The sequence below is a fragment of the Galeopterus variegatus genome, unplaced genomic scaffold (genome assembly GCF_000696425.1).
Source record: "Galeopterus variegatus unplaced genomic scaffold, G_variegatus-3.0.2 Scaffold5634, whole genome shotgun sequence".
Taxonomy (NCBI): Eukaryota; Metazoa; Chordata; class Mammalia; order Dermoptera; family Cynocephalidae; genus Galeopterus; species Galeopterus variegatus.
The window spans coordinates 48,889-57,036 of record NW_007731745.1 but is presented as its reverse complement, the minus strand read 5'-3'; positions in this window follow the sequence as shown (position 1 = coordinate 57,036).

Here is an 8,148-nt window from a genome sequence, read left to right as displayed (position 1 = left end):
TTAACATTCCAGGCACAGAAAGGAGCAAGCTTTTGATAAACCTTGGGAACTGCTTTTGGAGAGCAGCATGAGCCTGAAGATACCATTTCCAGATAGGGTGTTGCAGTAAAGAATTTGTTTATTCTAGAGAGCAGCATGAACTTCGGAAAATGTGACATTTTGCTTTATTACTCCAGAATGCTTCTGAAAATTGTTTTCTCTCTCTTCATTTTCTAATCACTCTAAAGAGTAAACGTTACAAATTAGCTCCCTTTCTTCTTATCTCTTATTTCCCCTCATCACCAAGATGTACATACCTTTTTGTTTTCCATATAGCCTATTTTCCAGACATGAAGTATCAGACATTCAGCAGAACAGAAATTGAGGAAGATATTTTTTTCAGTCAAATGCATTTTTCTAATAGTTTAAGATGTTTGTCACTTTCCCTCTCATTTCCTGCATGTTTAAATGTGGATGAATGGGCTAATGTGTAACTTGTATACTATCTCTGCATACTGGCTGCTGTTATTTATAGCTAGCCTTTTGAACAATAATTGCTGTTCCCAAACCTAACAATCCCCTTTCTGTTTACCACAGTCTTTTCCATATGAGATACATATGACCTGAAAATAGAATCTCCTTAATTCTAGTCATTTTCCCCATTTTCTCAATTTTCTATTTTGCCATTAAGTCTTTTCTCTGTTCTCCCAAAGCAATTTTGTTCACATTCCTACTCAGCAGTTCCAAATAAAGAAAATCTTTTAAAATAAGATTTATTTGCACAGATCAAAAATGTGATTGTGTTAATGACAGTATTACTGTGGCTATTTCAGATAAATGAAATAGATACCTCATCTATTTTTGGCCAAGTGTACATTAAGCCCATTGTCTTTTAATTTTATATTTTATTTTGTATGAAAACAACAATAGATTTTTATTTAAAGTGCATGTAACACATTTTCATATTGGGGGCTCTGAGCATAAAGATTTAAGATAAGAAGTTTACCTAAAAACTAAGCTCTATTGATACAAAAAAGACATACATTTAAATAGATATGGGTACAAAATAACTTGAGTTTTGATACCATAAAATGTTCATATTTTAAAAAATATAGACAACTGAGCTAGAAAATAATGTTAAGATAGAGTCTATCAAATTAACTTCTTTTTAAAACAGCATTTATTTATATAAAATGTGTTCGTAAACTTGCCCTGATTAAAAGCTTTAAAAAGTTGTACTAGTACTAATGAAACAACAAAATGTTTCTTTTGCCATTAAAAGATAACTTAAAAATTGGAGAGAATTTTGATTTTCTGGTAACTTACAATAGAACATAACTTATTCACTAAAGAAAAAGCAAAGTTTTATAAATACAGAAAATCAAGAGTTTTAGGTGTCTTTGATATGGAAATAATTTGCTAATGTTTTACCAAATTTGTCAGAATGTTATTCTACATTTATGTATAATGTTTTATATATTTAAATGTAAAGACTTCCTGCCTACCTTGCTTATTACAGCAGTATGTGGCAAAAAATGTAAATTAATTATAAACTTTTTATTTTTAGTTTTTTAAAGCTCATTCAAATGTCTTTTCACCTTCTGGTTTCATATTGTATTTTCCATGTCACTTTTCAAATGAGAAATGTCAGCTCTGTTTTAGCTTTAACAGTGTGTAGCTCTTAGATAGTGTTTAGGGTTAATTGGAATTTTCTGTCTGGTAACATTCTAAAAATTAAACAGTTTATTAATAAACCAGTAGTATCATTTCCATTTCTGCTGTTCCCTCAAATTATGTCTGGGAGTGTGACTTTTATCTTTTATGAGAGTGATTGCCAAGTATAAAATTCTTAACTATGGTAATATGCTGGGACATAATTTTCTTTTTAATAAGAAAAGTATGGCATCTTTAAATGTTTAATGGCACTTTTAAAAATAAATATTATGTGGCTACAAAAATTAAATGAGAAAGTTTTCATCTTATAATTAAATTACCATACTGTAAATGTGTTTTTCATCCTTGGTTTAATGTCTATGTCTATGGATGAGACAAATAATCAACTGAATTAAATAGAATGGAATTTAACAAGAATGAGTGTCACCTTTTCTGCTTACGTTTTTACAAATATTTAACAAGACCTGCACAGTAAAACTTGTGGGAATAAAAGGCCTGAGAGTTGTATTAGACAATAAACTTAGTGCAAGTTAACAATAGCATTGAAAAAGTGAATATGTTGTTTTACTAAAATAGTGGAATGGTGTATTAAATAATCCACTCTTCTTTTTGCTGGTTAGGTTACACCTGATGTATTCTATATTATCTAGTCATCATAATTTGAATTTTTTAAAAAAGATACAGGGTTTCTATGCAATATTCCATGGGACATGTTTTATTAATACATTCCGGCGAAAGGGAGGTTCTATGGTCAACCACTGAATTAAACAGATTTCTTTGCTGCAGTACTTTTCATGCTTTTAATATGCCAAGGACATTGTGCCTCTATGAAAAGATATAATATGCATGGTTTTTCAAAGTAATCAACTGTAGAATTCTTTTTTAAATATAAAACACCAATTGACATCTGGGGGAAAAACTTGAGGAATAACTGAGTTCTACAGAACATAGCTGAGAAAATGCTGATTTGATTAATTGGAACTTGATTAAAGGAGAGTAACCAGGAAAGTATTCCCCACATCCTCACCTGACCTCCACATCACACTGGTCACTCTCTTCTGGTCTCTCTCTGTGACCCAGAAGCTTTCTTGGATTTTGGCTTACATTCAAATTAAAGGAAAAGTACATTTCTTGCCTTAAGAAATATCTGAAGCAGATGCAAGAAAAGCTTTTCTTACTACAAATTTAAAAGGTTTATGATGAAAAGTCAAGACTGGAATAGGGGAATGTGTGTAAACTTTTGAAGTTGACTTATCAGTGTTTCAGTGTTTTCCATTAATGTAGAAAGCTTCTGTTGGAATGATCATACAGAGACAGAGCTTGTTATTGAATATCTCAAAGATTCAGATCTACATAAATGTGAAAGTTTAAGTCAAATTTTGGGGGGAAGTATGTGTTATTGATGTGCAAATTGAGGACAGCAGATGCCAGCTAATCTTCCAATTAGCAAGATAGTTATAAAAAACACAAAAGATTTGGCAGTAGATTCCAGGGTTATAGAGCACCCCCAAATCAGTCCAATCACTCATCCAATGATTGAATTCCATCTCTCTACTGGATGGTTTGGTAGCCGGGGAGACAACGATTTCCACTGCAGTGATAGTGTCCAAGCAGAAGCCGAAGGGCCACCTCAGAGGTGCAATTAAACGCTGTGTAGGACCCAGAATTAAGTGACCTTCACATCAGTTAACTTTTAGAAAAGGAGTCTTTTCTAAAATGTTTTAACTTTGATATAAAGGATAAAAAGTGATCCAAAATATAATATAATTTTACATATTGTATTTAAATAATCTTACAGTTCTGTGCAAGGCAATTACTGGCACTACTGCATCGATTTTTTAAAAAGAAGATATTTATAAGACTGTTCTGTTCACACAGCCTACACACACCACAGAGGGAGGGGAAGTACTTCAGAAAGGAAATGAAGAAGAATTTATGGTTGAAAAATGTCCTGAAAATCATTAGGGGCTCTGTTTTGCCCTTTATTGTTTCCTCATGTCTGATCAATACCTGGTCTGCTAAGGGCATCCATAATGTTTGAGAGGCTCCTGCCTGCAGTTGATGCCACTTTTAGCTTAGCCAGCTGGCAGATTCTGTTACTCTTTCCCTCCCATCTTTCATTTCTCAGATATTGCCAATGATTTTGGAGGGTGCTTGGGATTTCCCCCTATCCTAGAAATGTGTGAACAAGAGAACCTTCAATAAGCTTGAGGAATCTAGAGCAGAGAGAATGTGTGGGTTATGCAACAGGATATCAAAATGGCCTCAGTGTCAGCTGAGACATTAATTCAATAGATACCATACTTCAGAGTGAAGTGCAAGATTATGATGTAGAAATTGCCAAGGAGGAGCCCTAAAAAATCATTGAATGGCTCTTAAGTCCTCACCCTTGTCAAGGCTGTATAAACAATCTGAAGGATTTGGATATCGAGAGCAATGTTAATGGGGTATGAATCTTTCCCTGCCCTCCAAGTGGGGAGAGGTGAAGATGCTTCCCCTTTAACCTCCAGTTAGCAAAGAGGGACTTTAAGAGATTTCTCAAAGAATTTGATACATCCTATTTGTAGGATGTGATGGACTGGTGACTAAACCCCGTCTGAGAAATATGAAGAGGCAAAACCATGCTTGGCTTGTTGCCCTGGGGGGTAAAGCAAAACATAGTTGTGTTGGGCCCCTGAGAGGGATGGATGATGCAGTGAGAGAGAAGCTTGGGGTATCATTGGACGCCCAGGGCTGAGGAAGACAAAAGAAACTGGTCAAAATAAAGATGACTGCCTCCACCCACCTTCACAGTAACTGCAGGAGAGAGTTTCCCTAATGGTGGGCTGTGCGTGGAGGCTTTGGAGAAGCCATGACAGTCTATCCCACCCCAACCTTGGGACCAAAAAGTGAAATTTCACTTCCAATGAGAGCCCTTGCCAGTTTTCAATAGTATTAACTAAGCACTTGTCTGTTCCTTTTCTTCCTTTCTCCCTTCCACTTGCTCTGTCCCCAGTGGGGTTAAACATGGAGTGGTGGCTGGGGGGAGAGGCAAAGAACAACAGACCAGAACTGGGAAAGTTATAGTCTTAACTTTGAGTGGAGATTAAAATTGTGATAATTACACTGGCCTGGAAACATTTACTCATGAGAAGCTTTTATTACCTGAAAGCGAGTGATATTTTGTCATAATTATGAGCCTTCATTTATGCTTGTCTAATATAATGGCTCCATTTATTTTCCCAGGTCATGCCCGGGACAGTAGCAATACCCCAGAAGTCTCCACACAAGGTATGGTGAAGCTACAGAAGGTTTGGAGCCCCTTCAGGATTTTTAAGCATCCGGCTTCATAGTGACATTCCCATAGTTTTAATGGCTCCCATTACTCATATTGTGCTCAATGTCTATCTCATCTTGGATTCCGCTGTTCTCCCACTCTCTAATCTATTTTGTGCTCATCATCCCTCAGAAATGACTTTTTAATCCTTTCCTCTACTCTGCCCCATATGTTCTTTCTTCCCAACATATTTTTTCAGAATTATTTAATTAAAATTTTTTATTGAGAAAACCATAGATTTGCACTCAGTTATAAGAAATAATACGGAGAAATTCCTTGGCAAGTCTCCCCCAGGAAATGTTTTGAAAAATTATAGTATAATATCACAGTCAAGATACTGACATTTGATACCATCCACTAATCTTTTTTTTTTTAGATTTTCAGAGTTTTACATGTATTTCTGTGTATGTCTGTAAGTTCTGAACAAATTTATCTTCTGTGTAGGTTGTCTCACAGTTCCAATACCACAAGGATCCCTCATGTTGCCCTTTTGACATCCACACTTACCTCCTTCCTCCCCAGTCCCCTGTCCCTATGTGTGGCAACTGCTAATCTTTCCTCTGCTTCTAAAATCTTGTCATTTCAAAATTGTTCTGTAAATGGAATCCAATAGCATGAGACTTTTGGGAATTGGCTTTTTCTGCTGAGCATAATTCCCTGTAGAATCATCCAAGTCGTTGCATATATCAAGTAGAACCTTTTTGTTAATGTCTGTTGACAATAAATATATAACTTAATGATTTAATATGAATAATGCCCTGCTATTGTCCAAAAATATTTGGTTTGGATGCCTTCTGACATCAGTTTTGCAGATTATTCCATACTTCCTGCTTTTCTGTGAATTGAAAATACTTAAAGAATATATTTTCTTTCATCACCATGACACTTCAGTACTTGAACACACCAGAATAAAAACAAACACTTCTGTGGGATGAAGAATTACTTTGTAGCACCCACACAAAACCTTGGCTGAAAACCAGCTAGCTGATGGGTACCAGAGACAGTGCTGCAGAAGGTAGGGTAGATCTCAGATAAGGGATCCCAAAGTTCATCCTTATAAAACAGAGTTCTCGATCCTGGCTAAACAGGAGAATCACCTGGTGAATTATTTACAAACACTGATTCTGGGACACTACAAAACATCTAAAAAATCATAATTTTTGAGGGTGGACCCATTAAATCCAGAACTGATATTCAGCTAGAATGATTGCTTTTAGCTGGCATCCAGCATCTGTCATGAGTATTAACTCTAATTGTATCACACGTCACATGCTGTATTACATTTTTTCCCTTTTATTTATTTATTTTGCATTGTACATATTTATGGGGTACACTTCATTGTTTCAATACATGCGTATATTGTATAATGATCTAATCAGAATAGTTAGCATATCTATCACCTAAAAATTTATCATTTGTTTGTGGTTATTACATTTAGTATCCTTTCCTCTGGCAATCTTGAAATATACAATACAATGTTATTAGTTATTGTCATCCTAGAGCAGCAGAACTTATTCTTCCTATCTGATTGTAACTTTGTAACTTGGTACTGGTCTACCAACACTTTCCCTACCCCACTTCCCCTCCTTTTGCCAGACTCTGGAAACCATAATTCTACTCTCTATTTCTTTCTCTTTTTAATTTATTTTTTTTAATTGACCCATGATAATTGTATGTATTTATGGAGTACAATATGATATCTGGGTACATTCAAACTGTGCACAATGATCACATTAGGGTACTTAGTATATCCATCATCTCAAACATTTGTCATTTCTTTGTGATAGGAACATTCAACATCATCTCAACTATCTATTCAAAGATACACAGAGCTTTCCTGTTAACTGTAATGTCCCTATATTACTATAGAACACTAGATCCCGTTCTTCCTATCTGTCTACTATTTTGTATCCACTGACTACTCTCTCCCCACCAATCTCTAGTACCCCCTGTTCTACTCTCTACTCCTATGAGATCAACTTTGTTAGCTTCCACATATGATTGAGAACATGTGGTATTTCTCTTTCTGTGCCTGGCTTATTTCGCTTAATATAATTTTCTCCAAGCTCATCTCTATTGCTGTGAATGGCAGGATTTCATTATTTTCTATGGCTGAGTAGTATTCCCTTATGTATATATACCACATTTTCTTTATCCAGTCATCCATTGAAGGACATTTAGTTTGGTCCCAACTCTTGGCTACTGTGAATAGAGCTGCTATAAAGATAGGAGTGCAGGTATCTCTTTGACATGTTGATTTCCATTCCTTTGGATGTATATCTGGTACTGGGATTGCTCGATTGTATGGCAATTCTATCTATAGTTGTTTGAGAAATTGCCATACTGTTTTCCATAACAGCTGTACTAATTATCATTCCCACCAACACTGTATAAGAGTTCCCCTTTCCCTCATCCTTGCTAACATTTGTTATTTTCTGTCTTTTTGATAATAGCCATTTTAACTAGGGTGAGATATCTTATTGTGGTTTTGATTTGCATTTCTCTGATTATTAGTGATGTTGAGCATTTTTTCATGTACCTATTGACCATTTGTATATTTTCTTTTGAAAAATGTCTATTCAGTTCCTTTGCCCATTTTTAAATCAAATGGGATTTAATTTAAACCCCCAATTTGGGGGGGCTTGGGGGGTGGGTTTGTTTTTGTTTTTTTACATTATTGAGTTGTTTGAGTTCTTTGTACATGCTAGATATTAATCCCTTATCATATGAATAATTTCCAAATATTTTCTCCCATTCTGCAGGTTGTCTTTTTGCTCTGCAGAAGCTTTTCAGCTTGATATAACCCCATTTGTTACTTTTCGCTTTTTTCCCCTGTGCTTTTGAATTATTATTCATAAAATCTTTGCCCAGACCTATCTCCTGAAGTGTTTTCCCTATATTTTCTCCTAGAAGTTTTATTTTTACATTCTTCATTTAAGTCTTTAATCCATTTTGAATTGAATTTGGTATGTAGTGAGAGAGATAGGGGTCGAGTTTTATTCTTCTGTGTATGGATCTCCAATTTTCCCATCAACATTTATTGAAGAAACTGTCCTTTCCCCAATGTGTGTTCTTGGCTTCTTTGTCAAAAATAAGTTGGTTATAGGTATGTGGATTTATTTCTGAATTTTCTATTCTGTTCCATTGCTCTATGTGTCTGTTTTTGTGCCACTACCATG